Source organism: Castor canadensis, chromosome 18 (assembly GCF_047511655.1).
Source record: "Castor canadensis chromosome 18, mCasCan1.hap1v2, whole genome shotgun sequence".
NCBI lineage: Eukaryota > Metazoa > Chordata > Mammalia > Rodentia > Castoridae > Castor > Castor canadensis.
In genome coordinates, this window is record NC_133403.1 from 45,474,768 (window position 1) to 45,489,715 (window position 14,948).

The 14,948-nt window shown below is 54.3% G+C and overlaps 1 long non-coding RNA gene across 2 annotated transcripts; it reads left to right on the top strand.

Annotated features, from left to right (window-relative positions):
• The first annotated feature begins 2,084 nt into the window (after positions 1-2,084).
• On the top strand, positions 2,085-7,118 carry LOC141418840 (uncharacterized). Of its 2 annotated transcripts, XR_012443491.1 has the most exons (4): positions 2,085-2,320; positions 2,413-2,910; positions 3,320-3,435; positions 3,663-7,118. It is a non-coding gene; the product is annotated as an uncharacterized lncRNA (long non-coding RNA). The 2 variants fall into 2 exon arrangements; XR_012443490.1 differs by having other exon boundaries at positions 2,413-3,435.
• Positions 7,119-14,948: the final 7,830 nt, after the last annotated feature.

The window sequence follows — 14,948 nt, forward strand, 5'->3', positions numbered from 1 at the left end:
GCGAGAATGGCCACAAGCAGAGGGGCTTAAACAGCACAAATGAATCGACTTTACACTCTGGAGGCCAGAACCCAAACTGGGTCTTGTTTTGTTTTGTTTCTTGGCAGTCTTGGGGTTTGAAGGCAGGTGCTCTACGACTTGAGCCAATCCTCCAGCTCCCAAAGCGGATCTTCAGGATCTAAGATGAGGATACAGCACACATTGGGTGGCTTTGGGAGACAAGGATTCCTCACCTTCCCAGCTTCTGGGAGCCTGCACCCCAGCTCAGGACCCTCATTGTCTTCTGATGGCACCACCATGGCCTCCACTCTACTTGGCGTCGCCTTCTCTGACTCTGACCTCCCTGCCTCCCTCTTACAGGTCCCCCGAGTGCCATTGGGTCCCTCTGGGTGGTCACAAGCATCTCCCGTCTCAAGCCCTGTAGCTTCGTCACATCAACAAAGTCCCTTTTGCAAAGAGGCAACATATTCACAGCTCCCAAGATTAGGACACAGACATCTTTGAGGTTTATTATTCAACTGACCATGGAAGGTTCTAGAACCCCAGGCAGGTCACCCTCAATTTCCCCTGTTATGAGTCAGGGGGAAAAATGACATTAGTTCTGTTTTGTTACCAAGATACGCAAACCGGCTGATTCTGCTCGCAGCCCACCTTCTGTGGAAGAATTAAAGCTTGGAGCCACAGGCCTCCTCCATCCGGGCAACACTGGCAGGGATTCCACAGGGGCTGCTCTTTGGATAAGACCTGGACCCTCCAGTATCTCTGTCCCCAAGAGGGGAAGCCAGCTGTCATTCATCAGCATGCTTACACTTCTTTGTGGTAGAGACAAGACCTCTGTCGGTAAGCCTCCCTCACAGGACAGAACCCAAGGGGACCAGCGTGTCACATCCTTGACTCGTTCCCCACCGTTCCCCTATGCTTCCAGCTGGGCCCCTGCAAATGTCAGTGTGGGAACCCCCCTCACCCTTGGTGTTCTGTCTCTTTTGCCCTCAGCTCCTGTGCCCTTTGTCCTGCTTTCTAATGTGACCAAGGAGCCTCATTTTCCTGCCCACAGGATGAAACACGGTTGAATGTTGCGGGTTGGCCTGTGTCCTCCCTCACAAGACATGTTCAAGTCCTAAAACACAGGCCCTCAGGATGTGAGTTCATTTGGAACTCAGGTCATTGCAGATGTGCTTAGCTAAGGTGAGCGGGTACTGGTCATAAGAGAAGGGGGAGGCAGAAGGGAGTGATAAGGCCACAAGCCAAGATCATGACAACCTGCAAATGGAGGGAGAGGCAGAACCTTAGAGAGAGGGAGGAGGACCCCGTCCACACCTCGATTTCAGACTCCACCCTCCACATCTCTGTTGTTTTATGTCCCCTCCATGGGGTGCTTTGTTACAGCAGCCTGAGTTACTAAAACACTTGGTACTGCAAGGGACATCACAGACAGCAAAAGCATAGTGTCCAAACTCTGGACTCACCCTCTTTCAGTTCAGTAAAGCCTTTGGGCCACTTCTGTAAGTTGGAAGCATTAAATCTTTTTCTGGCAGAGACCACAAGCAGCTGCAAGCAGCTCACCTGCAGGAAATGGCCCTGGGCAGTTCCCGACCACACCCCAGATCTTGTATGTCACACACGGGTAAACAGTTCACCAGCCAGGGGACAGCTGTGCCCGAGACGGAGACGGCCTCCCGGGTGGTGAGAACTGTGTTGCTCTCCCCCTAGGTCGAGGGGCTAAAAATTGACAGTGGAAGGAAGTAGGCCCTAACGTTTAAACATGTGTATTTAAGCCTAAAAGAAATAGGGTGTGTGCTCCTAGCCCGGCCTTCCGTGGGTACACAGCGCCGTGGCTAAGAGCGTTGGTGTGCCAGCCACAAAACACAGCTCGGCCTGGGCCGGGCGCCAGCACAGAGCACTGGAACGGCTCAGGCAGGAAGGTGTTTCCGTGCGTGAGTCACACGCTCCCGGGCTACGGCCATGAGTCATGAAATGGAGATGAGGGAGCCTTTGCACAGACTGGGCCCCTGGAAGATGCGTGGGCACAGGTGCGGGAGGCCGGGCCAGCGGGCCCTGGGTAGGAGGTGTGGGGTAGGGTCGGGGGGAGTGGGATGAGGCTGAGGTGGGTTGCATGTACCTGGCTTCTGGGTCCTGGAGGACAAGGTGAGCACAAGTCGCAGGGCTTGTCTGGAACCGTGGCCCTGGGGAGCCAACTTGGCTTTGAAATGTGCCCAGCTGGGAATGAAGCAGGATGTGAAACCAGAGAGAAAAAGAGGCTCAGACACGGGTCTTTCCAGGGGTGACAGTTCCTGAGTGAGACACACAGCCCGCCACGCAGGTAAGGGTGAAGTCACCCTGCCCTGGGCTCAACTTCAGAGCCCGGCATGGCTGTTAAAGGAGAAAAAGAAAAAAACAGGCTTTCTATTTCAGGTAGAGCAGCTCACCTGGGCCGTTCCACCCAGCCCGGCAAGGATGGAGTTAGACGGGCTTCCTCACCGGTCCCCAAGCTTTCTGAGGTTCACTTGTTCCTGGAAATTGATCCTGTCTCAATTGGGACAAGAATTCGCTGTTTTTCTGTGTGTCTCTGCCTCTCTGTGACTCTTTCTCTCTCTGTTTTTCTCATTCTCCCCTCCTTGCCCTGTCTTGGATTGCCAGGAATGTAGAATTTGCCTCACTGCAGAGATCCTGGAAGGCTCCCTGAGCTGCGGGGGACCCCCCTGGGGCTCCCAGCCACACAGGGCAGAGCCTCGGCGAGGCCTCCAGCAGAGGGGACAGTGGGAGCCAGCCGTGTGCTGTGTCAGCTGCACATGGTGAAGACAGAGGCCTGAGCACAGACATCCTCACCTGGTCACTCGGCAGAGGCCTACCACGTGCCTGGACACCGTGCTGTGGGCTCCACCTGTGTTATGCAATGATCCCAGCTGCTGTGTGAGCAAGGGCTCTGCAGGGAACGCCACCGGGAGAGGGGGACCGACAGTGCTGTGGGTGCAGGTGTGGACAGACGTGTAGGTAGAGAGACAGACAGACTGATGGATATGTAGATAGGTAGGTAGATGATAGAATCATAGATAGATGATAGATGATAGACACACAGGTAGGTGTATGGAAAGATAATAAAACTGCAGAAAGATGATATAGGGACAGATAAATGACAGATATGTAGACAGATACATAGATGATAGATAGGTATGTAGACAGATATGCAGGTGACAGAGGTTTACTTGTGAGTGTCACTCACCCTCACTCTGGCTGCACAAGGCAGGCTGCAGGCGGGAAGCTGCCTTCCTACAAGGGTCTCTCGTTCTGTCTCTCGTTCTGTCTCCCCTTTCCTCCGTAGAAAAGATGAGACACATCTGTAAAGCCCCTTCCCCTTCACGGCAGCCTGGATGACAGCAGTTAATCTCTAGTCTGGCCAAGTTGACGAAAGCTGAACTGTCACCCTGGGTTTCTCAGGTGAGAAGCTGAGGCCCAGCTCCGGGGTCACAGAGCTGGGGAGCAGTGGAGCAGATGGCGCAGCCAGGCCTCGGAGTCTCACGGCCTGTGCTTCTAAACCAGGGCAATAAGTGTGGGAGTGGGCACTGGGGTGACCACGAGTGGGGCACAGGGAGGCAGTGCCCGTACCTACTGTCATGGTCACCAGGCAGGTTTCACAGTCCAGCCTTGCATCTTCCCTCCCAAAGGGACCCTGGTTTGGGACCACCCAGAAAGTTCTTCCAGTCCTTCTCCAGAGCCCAGAGAGCTACGCTTAACCCAGCCCAGGCTGGACGCCTGCAAGAAGAGAAGTTTCAGCAAAATCCGTCTGCAATTCCTGCAAGAAGGCCTCGAAACACAAGCTTACACGAACGCCGTGTTCTCAGAATGGATGCATGGGTCCCCGTAATTCCCAGGCCCTTCTGCTGTGTCCCCACCCCATGGGCAATCATATTGTTTCCAGTTGTGTTTATGGCAAACTCAGGGCTACAAAGCGTGTCAGTCTGCGAGAGATGGAGGGAGGCTCAGGAGATGGGTTTTCGTCCCCTGTCCTCTGATGTGGCTTCCAGATGATAAGTGAAAAACACAAAGCGACTGAATGCAGAACCGTCTCCCCCAGCAAAAGCCTGGAAAGTGAAAAGCCTGGGTGGAGGTGGAAAGGAAAAGATGCCGTGCTGACTGAGGACACCCTGCCCCTGGAGAGATGGCCTAGCTGAGGCCATGGAATGTTGGAAAGTCCCAGAATACACCAGAAGGATGGACAGGAAGGAGCTGTCTTCACAAAGCTCATCTTGCAGGTCCTGGGTGGCAAAGGACAGGACACTGGCCCTGCTGGGGACTTTCAAGGGATGCAAAATAGTGCATCAAGGCTTCGGGAGGAAGGACAGAAGCCCCTGGTTCCTTTCTAGACACATTTTGCTGTGTGCCCTTGGGTAAACATCTCTACCTCTCTGTTCCACCTCACGCCCCCTCTAGAAACCTGTCCATCCAGATAGGGGACTGTGGTGGCGTGGCACCCATCCCTCCCACTTTCTGAGCCCAACCCCAAAAACTGGGCGAGCAGCCTGCTTGCACTCTGCGTCCACAACTGAGCCTGTGGGTGGCAAACCAGGAGCCAAAGTAGACTTCCTGCTGTTGCCAGGAACCCCAGAGGCTCAGTGCTTATGCACAACAAAACCAAAGCTAGACTGCTTTTCTAAACTGTTATGTGGAAAGCAGAGAATGACAGTGAGAAGAAAAAAGTGGAAAGAACTGGAAATAACCCAGATGCCCAATAACTGGGGATCATTAAAAAGATCGGTGCAGTGGAGGCTGGCGTCACCGGGAGAGGCTTTTTAAAGAGATTCTCGTGGAGAATAAGCTGGGTTTTGGCGAGGCGTGCACAGCGAGGTCCCACTGCCCTTGCGTGCCACTGTGGCTTTCATCCTTTCCCTCCGGAAGGCAGGCAGGAGACACACGGAGGTGGCAGGGTGTCTCTGGGGATCTCTGGAGGTGGGCTTCCACTGAGTCTCACCTCTGTCTCCCTCACGGTCCACATAACGCCCGTTTGGGAACTTGGACCAGAAGAAAGTTGTGCCGTTTGTCTGTTTCGTGGTCAGACGACAGGGTGGCCAGAACACCCCGGGCAGGGTTAATCCTGGAAAGGGCTGACTCCAGCCAGGGCCTCGGGATCTCACACAGTGGTTGGAGCTGGTTGGGTGACAGAGCTGTAGTGATGTGTGGCTGCCTCCCAGAGGCCGGGCACTTGCCATCCTTGGTGTGGCTCCTGCACACAGCATCATCAGAACCCCAGCCGGACCTGCAGCTCAGCACCCCCAGGCCTCCTGCTGAGATGTGACACCCAAAAGCAAGAGGCTGAGGACACGGACACGGTGGGCCCTGGGTGGTAAGGTGAGGAAGGTCCTATCTGTGTGTTTCTCAGGCATCGAGGACCCAAAGGGATCCAGAGAGCCCAGGGTTTATGGTCCCAGCAGGTGGCAGACCGTTCAGCTCCAGCATCGTCACTGAGGTCCTCCTGAAAGTTCTCTGCGATGCGGTGCTCAGAGCCGCACCGTGCCTGCCTCTGCCAGGATTTCCCCACGTGACAAAGAAGGGGCTCTGCAGACCGTGGGCACAGGCCACTCCTGCTCCACCCCCTGTGCCCTGAGCAGGCTGCCTGGCTGCCCTGTCCCCAGTCTTCTGCACAGTGATCACAGAGCCAACCTCACCAGTGTGACCAAGCACAGAGAGAGACAGCCGGTGTCCTGTTCACCACGTCTCTCCATCTGTCTGCCCACAGATTCTGTAACTACTCAGAGCCCTGGGTCCTACAGAGATGCCCTCTCCCTACAAAAATCTAAGGCGGGGGTGCTTCAAAGAGGCAATGCCTCGGCAGTCAGGCCCCACTGCAACCGCAATGGTCAGACCAGAGAACGCAGAAGATGGGGGTGGCAGAGGGAGCCAAGGCTGGCTCCTGAGGGAGGAAGGGCTGGAAACTCAACAGTGAGTTACCCTTGGGTGTAGAATATCTCCCCAGTCCTGAGGCCCAGGAAGGACTTTTTTCCTCCTCTCTTTTTCCTTTTTCTTCTCCTTCTTTCTTTTCTTTTTTTTAGTTTTTGGCAGCACTGGATTTTGAACTCAGAGCCTTACACTTGCTAGTCAGACACTAACACTTCAACCATTCCACCAGCTTTTTTACAGAATGGATTTTTAACCAAGTTCAGCGGTGTTTATTCCCGGGACCCTCCAACCCCAGTTGTAAACCCCTGTATTGGTCGGTCAGAGTGGCTCAGCAAGGACCCAGGCAGTGACCGCTTAGGCCACCTGCCCTGGCTGAGCCCACCTGGTTTTGGTTTTAATCTTGGCCTAGGGCCCAGCACAGCATTGTCCCACGGGAACCGAGGCTGAAAGACCCCCAGGGCTCGCCTGTGTCCTCTGTTGACTTCACCCCATTCCTCTGCATGGTTCTGCCCCACCCTTGCCGTCTCCAATAAGAGGGACACATCTGGCCCTAGAACATCAAGGCCCCACAAGTACACACCTCAGCCACCACCATCCAGGCCTCTGGGGGACAGAAAGCAAGCTGTGCCACAGGAGGGATGGCGTCTTGCCCACATCAAGAACTTTTAAAGGGGGGGACCCTCTGTTCCTTTCCACATCGTCCTTCAAATGGTGCAGTGCCAGTGGCAGCCCTGGACACCAGCCTTCAGCTGGCAGGTCTTCTTCATTCCATATGGAGTCCCATCTCAGCCTCCACCCCCCAGAAAGAGCTAAGTGACACGGTCGTGCTGGGTGTGACAGGCCCCTGCCTGGTCTCCTGAATGCTGGGAGAATGCAGAGTATTGGGTTCTCAAAGGAGAGGGCGTTGAAATGGGGAGTGTCAGTTGTTCCCATCTGGAGACCTGCCCAGCTAGTGTGAGCACCCCAGGGTGGAGATGTGGACTAGCTCATCACAGATTTGGGGGCCGGGGGTGCCACCTCCACAGTGTCTACATCAGAGAGGAGGCTGCAGGGGCTCCAGCCCTCACCACCCCTTCTCCTAGAAGAGACCATGCTCACGCTGGCTAGCCCTGTGAAGACCGCCTTTGCTCAGTTGGTTGGAGAAGCCAGACCGTGTCTCCCCTGTCTGGCAAGAAGCCCTCCATGGCCCACTCCAGCTGCCTCCTGGGCCCCACACGGTAATTAGGCTTGCCAGTCGTACAGTGTACATATAATTATACTCGCTTCCCACACGCAGGGACCCGGAGGCAGAGGCCTTCAAGATCTTTGTGATTTAACTCAGCCATCACCTCAGTGACCTTGCCCAATCCTCTGGTCCAGGGCAGGGTCACCCTTAGCTCACCTGGGAAGTTCTGCCAGCCCGGGGTTTGGATCCCATGTCACCTGCTGTCTACTCAAGGAACAAGCTCGGGGACAGCGAGCACCAGGCAGAATTAGACCACGAACGCCCTGTCTATAGGGCACAGTGGCTCCTTGCCTACAGCAAGACCTGGGGCCAGACCTGGGGATTTTTTGAGAAGCTGAAAGTTCTTTTTTTTATGGGAACTATGGGACTATTTTAAGGTTGCACAGAAACAAATTCACATATTGTTAAAATGTCTCACAGGGCAAATAAAATGTGTGCTCTGTGAGAAACACCTAAGAGCCAGGAATGGCAGCACACACCTGTAATCCAGCACTAAGGGGGTGGAGGCAGGAGGATCATGGGCTCAAGGCCAACCTGGGCTGCACAGCACGACCCTGCCTCAAAAACCCAAAACCGAGCCAGGTGCCAGTGGCTCACGCCTATAATCCTAGCGACTCAGGAGGCAGAGGTCAGGAGGATCAAGATTTAAGGCTGGCTCAGGCAAATAGTTCAAGAAACCTTACCTAGAGGGTGTGAGGCCCTGAGTTCAAACCCCAGTACTGCCAAAACCAAAAAAAAAAAAAAAATTGACAAAAGAAAGACTCAGACCTTGTATCCCCATGGGCCCTGGGCAAGAGAGCGCTATGTGAGCCTCACGAGTGATTTCAAGTAAAAGAAATGTGAAGTAATTGTGATCACCTTGACCTAACCCAATGCACCATCGCCAAGATGATGGAGCCGCCGCTGTCCTTGGAGCCCTGGTGTCCTGGGCTCCCAGCACCTCTCCATACACACTGGCCTCATTTCTCGTGCTCGGGGCCACAGGGCTCCAGCCAGGACAGTCGGAGGCCCCATCAGACCCAAGGCTCAGGTCAGAAACTCCACTGTCCCCTGGCTCACTGCCAGTTCAGTCCTAGAGCCCCAGCCCGCTGTCTCCACTTCCTCTCCTCATCGTTGCCTTTGCCCTCCGCACCTGCCCTCTTTCTGTGGGTGCTGAACCGGCTACTGGCCTTTGCCCTGTGTCTTCAGCCTGTCCCTCCATGGCTGCTAGAATCAGCTCTTGAACCCCACATCCCACAGGCTCCCACCGGCTCCCTCTGCACCCAGCTGCAGTGACGTTTGGAAATGCAGGGCCCAGTTAGAGGAACCCCAAAGCTCTGTGTGAAACTCGCAGCTGTCCCTCTACCCCCAAGCAAGGTAAGTCCCCCGTCTTCTCACAGCAGAACCTAGTTGTGCAGCCTGGACACCGCCCACCTCCCCACTCCAGTTTGAGCCCCTGAGATCAGTGCTGCTGTGTGGCCCCCTCTGGAGTTCCCGGGAGCTGAACCCCAGGGCCGAGGGGTAAGACCCTCAGCAGTGGGTGTGATGGCTTGACAGGCACACATGGCTCACGGCGTCCTCACCGCACTCCTACAAGGCTTATGGCTTTTGCTGGTAAGGAAACCAGGAGTCAGAGGAGGCTCCAGAACACAGGTGTTCTGCCCCCCAGTGCAGGTGGGCGGATGAACTCACCCCCAGCGTGGGGACCTGGGGGAGATGTCCGATGGCCTTTTCTGATCACTAACCACACAGAATATCTGGTGCCACCTGGAGGTGGGCTTGCTGGCTCTGCCTCCAGAGCTGTTTACTTGTTTATCACAGCTGTTTGTTCCTGTGGACCTGTTCCTGGGATCTCAGATGTGAAATGTGCCTCTCGACAAACCGTGGCTGTATTTTTTTTTCCATGCATTACACCAGGTGCTTAAAATCCGGAGGTCCCCGTGGCCTCCCTCCCGGCTTAGCAACCCACATCAAAAGCTTCGCAATGAGCTTTCTCCTCTGAAACCTGAAGCCATCGGTGACCTGCGATTACGTGGGTGATTAGACCACTCCCTAAGCCCTGTGGACGCACACACGGGCTGCCAAACCACGAAGAAACAGGTGCCGCCCTTGGTGGGACGCTGGTGGCCTGAATCCCAAATTGCAGGGCACCTTGCTGCGATCAGCAGACGCTCATGGGAGCTGGGGTGGGGGCCACAGTGACCCAAGGCCCAAGACCCTATCGATGTCTGTTGGCCACTGGCCCTCCTCTCCTGCTGGCTGAGGCTCAGCTCTGCTGAGGCGTCCTCCCTTCTCCAAGGCCAGTCATCCAGGTCTTATTTTCTCTCATCAATCACAGGCCTAGCGTGCACATGTCATACAATCCAGCCAATGCCATGAGAGAGAAAGTCTGTTATGGTGCTTCATACAAAGGTCAGTGTGCCTCCTTTTTCTTTTTTCCTACTGAACAGGTATTTTTTTGTGTATGTGATGGCAGGAGCAAAGGCAGCATTCCTGAGGGCAAGAGGGAAACCACCCAGGCCAGGCCAACAGACTGCACAAAGGGCCTATCAGTCCTTGAAGTTTTCAGCTACCGAATAACCCAACCCCAGCCCTGCCCTGGCTGTGGACTTGGGCTTCCGGCCAATACCGACCCCTCTTCTACTGAAGGCATTCGTAGTCATCTCTGGTCTGTTGTTGTCCGAAAGTGTTCCGACACGAGAGTCCTCTCTCTTCTGTAAGAATTGCTCAGAACGACTGGCTCAGAGCTTCCTGGCCAGTCAGGAAAAACCCACCCCTGGGAGCACTGGTGGGTTCAGAACCAGCACGAGCTCTGGGGACTCCAGGGAGACTCGGCTTGGGAACTTGCAGGGTCGTCTGCAAAGGCAAAGCCCCATGCTGCTGTGGAGCTGAGCTGAGAAGGTGCAGCCTCCAGGCGTGGCCTAACGGGGGCTTTCCATGACGCAAGCCAATGCACCTCTCCCTGCCCCCATCTGTCTCTCTCTCTCTCTCTCTCTCTCTCTCTCTCCTCTGGATTATTATGGTTTCTGTCCTACACACCCCAAAAGTCTTGTCTTAGACCATTCCCCATGAGGGACACTGATCCAGGTCCCAGCCCAGGTGGTGGATTCACAGGCTCTCTCTAACACTGAAATATGTCTAGTATTAATCGATGTAGTGATGGTGACATATTTCCCATAAAATTCCTCCTTTCCTTCTCCTGATAATGGGACCCTCGCTCCTTAGAGGGACACTCTGTGCAGTACCGATGAGGGATTAACACATCTCCTTCCTACACAGGTACCACACACGCGTGCACACGTCCGAAATCAAGCTTGTCCAATAAGAAAGGACTCAGCCGGAACAACTGTTTTCGGGGTGAGTATCTGACTGACACCCAGCTGTTCCTACTGTTTCACAGGACTCTCATTGAACCCTGTTGGAAATAAAAAAGATCGCTCTTTCCTGAGTTCACAGCTCCAAAGATGCTTTGAGCGTGGGTACCTGTGCCAAGTTGGGGGAGAAGCTTGGAGTAAACTGAAGCAGAAGTAAATAGCATATGAGTCCTGAACTCCTGGATCCAGCCTCACCTGATGCTTCACCCTTTACAGTCCCAGATAGATAAAGGAATTTTTTGGGCTTAAGCCAATTTGAGTTGGAGTCATGTCACTTCCTAACAAGATCCCTAACTGATGCAATCACTGGCAATTGAGATAATAAAATTAGAGGCAAATCCTGATTTTCAAAGAAAACAATAGCAAGAACTTGCCGTGAAAACAATAACTTACCGTGTATTTCAAAGTATCCAGGGCAGAGAATTTTAAATGGCCTTGCTACAAAGAAGCAATGAGTTTCAATAGGATAACTCCCTGGCCTGTGTCATTGTACCCTATCACTACATCCAATTCTCGTGTATCAATTGAAGACCTGCAATAATGGTGTCAGAGGCTGGCACTCACTGTGGCCGGCTTTCTCGCCAAGGACCTGTCAATGACCCACGGAGGACACAGTCCGCTTTTCGTGCAGGGAGCAGATGCTCGGAGGATTTGGTGACATATACAAAGCCAAGTGCAGGGCACATCGTGGGGAAAGGCCCCTCTCCGGTTGAGCCGTCCCAGGGGTACACAGGCGGGTAGCATCAGACACCAAGGTCTCTGGGAGGGTTGGGAGCTTGCCCCCTCCCAAGGGCACACATGGCCCCACGCCAGGACGCATGGCTTAGCAGTGGCTAAGCAGCCTTGCCACTGTTACTGGGCACCTTTGGATACGTCACCCCACATGCTGAGTGGGGGCCTGATGACTGGGCTCGTTACAGTGTACCACGCCTGGAAACCCTACCCCATGACCCCTGTGCCAGTTGGGATCCAGCCAGGGTGACAGGACCAGCAGTTGGAATTCGGCTTATTAAGGGCTGGTTGACATGCTGGGGACTGAGAAGCAGGTCTCAGGTCCCCAGGGCTGGGGGACTTTCAACAGGGAGGCTCTATGCACAGGCAGTGTCTTTCCCCTACAGGAAGCCAAGCTCTGCTTTCTGAATCACTGATGGCACCCCCAATGCTGAGAGCCATCAGCTCTGCTCAAAGCCGCCCACTGCGGACTGGAGACAGGGCTTGGCCCAGCTGACACCTTGCTCTGGTCCTCGCACCACTCTGAGACTTCTGACTAGAAGCTCTTCTCCCCCGGAGCCCAAGGCATCTCCTCACCCATCTTCTGTTCCAGGTCACAGCTCAGGCCTGCTGCACAGGTCCTGACTCGCCCTGTCCCAGCAAACTCAGCTGTACCTATAGCTCAGGAATGGCCTAGCGTGACCCTAAGTCCCAGGGCACATTAACCCTGTGTGGATTCTTAAACCCCACTGAATCCATAAAGCCTGCCCTTCGTCATCCCCTGTCCCCTGCCTCTGGCTTCCATCTCTGTTGGGGCACTGATAAAAGGTGGTGGAGAGGCAGCTGCAGGATGTGGTCAGTGCCTGGCTGGGTGGACTTCCTAACCTCCACGAACCTCAGCTTCCCATCTGCAGAACAGAGTGACAATTGCCCTAACTCGACGGCGTGCAGTAGATGGAAGCAGCTGAGGGCTCTATCCAGCCTGGCCCATGCAGGGGAGACCCCAGTACCACAAGGGGCAGCCGGAACTCCTGCCTCCTGGCTCATCGCTACCCAGCCAAGCTCCCCAGACACATGTCCACCTGATGGAGCTGCTCAGGACCTTCTGTCACAGAGGCTCCTAGAGGGGACACTGTCCCTTGCAGCATCTACACTGAGGGAACCCTGAGGAAGCCCCTTTTGAGATGGAGCCTGGGGTCATCCAGCGTAGTTTGTCCTTCCATGTTGCAGGAACAGGTCCAGAGTGCATTTGCTGTCTCTCAGTCTACAAGACGGGTCACCTGTTGGTGTACGGTGTCAGGGCAGACTGTTGGGGAAACACGAGTGGAACAGCATAGCTGGTGTTGGGTGCATGGAGAGAATGGCGTTTAGATTCCCTCTCAACAAAGCTGCACTTACTGAGGAAGTAGAGGGGTGGACAGCAGGTCAATGTGGTGGCCCAGGCCCAGGGCCACCCATGGGTAAGATGAGGGGCCCTCCGCTAGATAAAACTAGCAAGGCAGTGAGCTCTCCCCAAGCTCTGCACGAGGGAGGCCACACTCAAAGTGTTGGTAGGGCCCCAGAGGCTCCGGGGAGGACCCTCCTGCCTCTTCTGGCCTGTTTTCTGTCTCAGCTCTTTCTCTCTGCCTTTCTCCTGCCCTTGGACGTACGGCCCACCTGGGTGGTTCAAGATCATGATATCCCAAGATCCGAGATCCAAGGAATAATTTGGATCTTTTTATGAGTAAGATCACATTCTTAGGTTCCAAGGGTCAGGACCGGGACGCATTTTCTGGGGAGAACCATTCAACTAACCAGAGCTCACGGAGCTCAGAGTTCATGCTCTGCTGGTTCCTGTCATCAAGTCTCTGCCTCTGTCTTCACTGCCCCTGTTCCAGGATGAATCCATCACTGCAAACTCAAGGTCTCCCCTCCTACTGGGGTCTCATGCCTGGACCCTCAGAAATGTCAACATAAAGCCAGGTAAGTAGATTAATGGCTGCCAGCTGTGGTGGTAGTGATGGTTATGGTAGTGGTGTTGATAAGAGTGCTGATGGTGATGGTGTGCATGGTGGTGGTGGTGTGCGTCTCGGTGCTGGTGCTGGATGGTGGTGGTGATGGGGGTGGGGTGGTGATGATGGTGACATTGGTGTTGGTGATGATGATGGTGAGGGGGCAGTGATGGTGGCTGTGGTGGTAGTGATGGCGATGGTGGTGGAGGTGGTGATAGTGATGGTGACTGTGGTGGTGGGGAAGGTGATAGTGGTGGTGGTAATGGTGGTGGTGATGATGGTCGTGCTGGTGAGGGGGAAGTGATGGTGGCTGTGATGTAGTGATGGTGATGGTGGGGAAGTGGTGATAATGATGGTGACTGTGGTGGTAGTGACGGTGATGGTGGTGGTGGTAGTGACGGTGATGGTGGTGGAGGTGGTGATAATGATGGTGACTGTGGTGGTGGTGGTAGTGAAGGTGGTGGTGGTAATGAGGGGGCACTGATGGTGGCTGTGATGTAGTGATGGGGATGGTGGTGAGGTGGTGATGATGATGGTGACTGTGGTGGTGGTAATGGAAGTGTTGGTGATGGTGGTGGTGGATTTTTTTTACCTCTTAGGGGAAAGATAAGATGGACTAGGGGGATGAGCTTCCCATGGGAACTAAGCAGCATGGACCACAGGGAGGCCTTGCTCCCTGGCTATCTGAACAATGCCCACCTCTTGTACCTCACAAGTCCAGAACTCCCAGCACATCATCCCAAACCACCATGGTTGCCTCCTTTCTGGTTCTCAGCTGAACTCTTCCCACTACCGTCAGCCTTGTCACAGTAGCCAGGGATCCTGGCATTCTGAAGTCACCTGGTGGCCTACATTTCTCTAGTACTGTTCATGGCTCCCTCTTTCACCTCAAGTAACAATCACCAGCCCCATAAATGTCCACAGATATGGCTGGGCCCCCACCCCAGCTACCTTCTGTCACCTGCTTCCTCACGCTTGCTCCTCATTCACTTTTTCCAGCCCTTGCCTTTCCTCAAACAGCTGGGCTTCGTGGACTGACCATGGGGCTCTGCCACAGCCCTGCCTGGCTGCTTTTTTCTAATGTCCACATGGTCTGGTCCCTCCCTCTTGCATGTCTCAACTCAGAGGCCCCTGCTCACACTTTCACCCTTACCCATCCTGCCAATCTTCCAGCTCCCCCACCCCAGGCCTCCTATCTGCTCTTCAAATGTATGTGGACCATGCTGGCTCAGCCTCCTCCCTCCAGTGTGACCCCCGGGATAGAGCCATCTGTCCATCTTCTTCTTTTTTTCCCTTTGGCCACATTAGATATTGAACTTAGGGTCTCGTGCTTGCTTGAGCCGCTCCATTGGCTCTTTTTGCTTTGGTTATTTTTGAGATACACCTCGCCTTTACGCCTGGGCTGGGCTGGACTGTGATCCTCCTGGTGCTTCTCTGTGCAGCTAAAGTGACAAGTGCCTGCAAAAATGAATTTGTGTCTGTATATAGAGGGGGGAAAGAGGCTGCCCTCCCATAGACAGTGCCTACTACTCCTTCTCTGTGTCTCTCCTTGGCTTTTTTATTGTTTATTTCTGGGATGGTTAGCTCCTATCACTTGGTACAAACCCTGTGTCACCTCCCTAAGCCCCTGCCTGAGAATATCAAGTCCCACAGCTATTCCCCCTCCATCAACATTGTATGTCACTGTGGTGTGTCCTACACTGTCATGAAAGCTTCCCACCATGTGTCATTATACATTGTCTTCTCGGTGCCCTGTGAGGCAGGAACCTTGCTGGT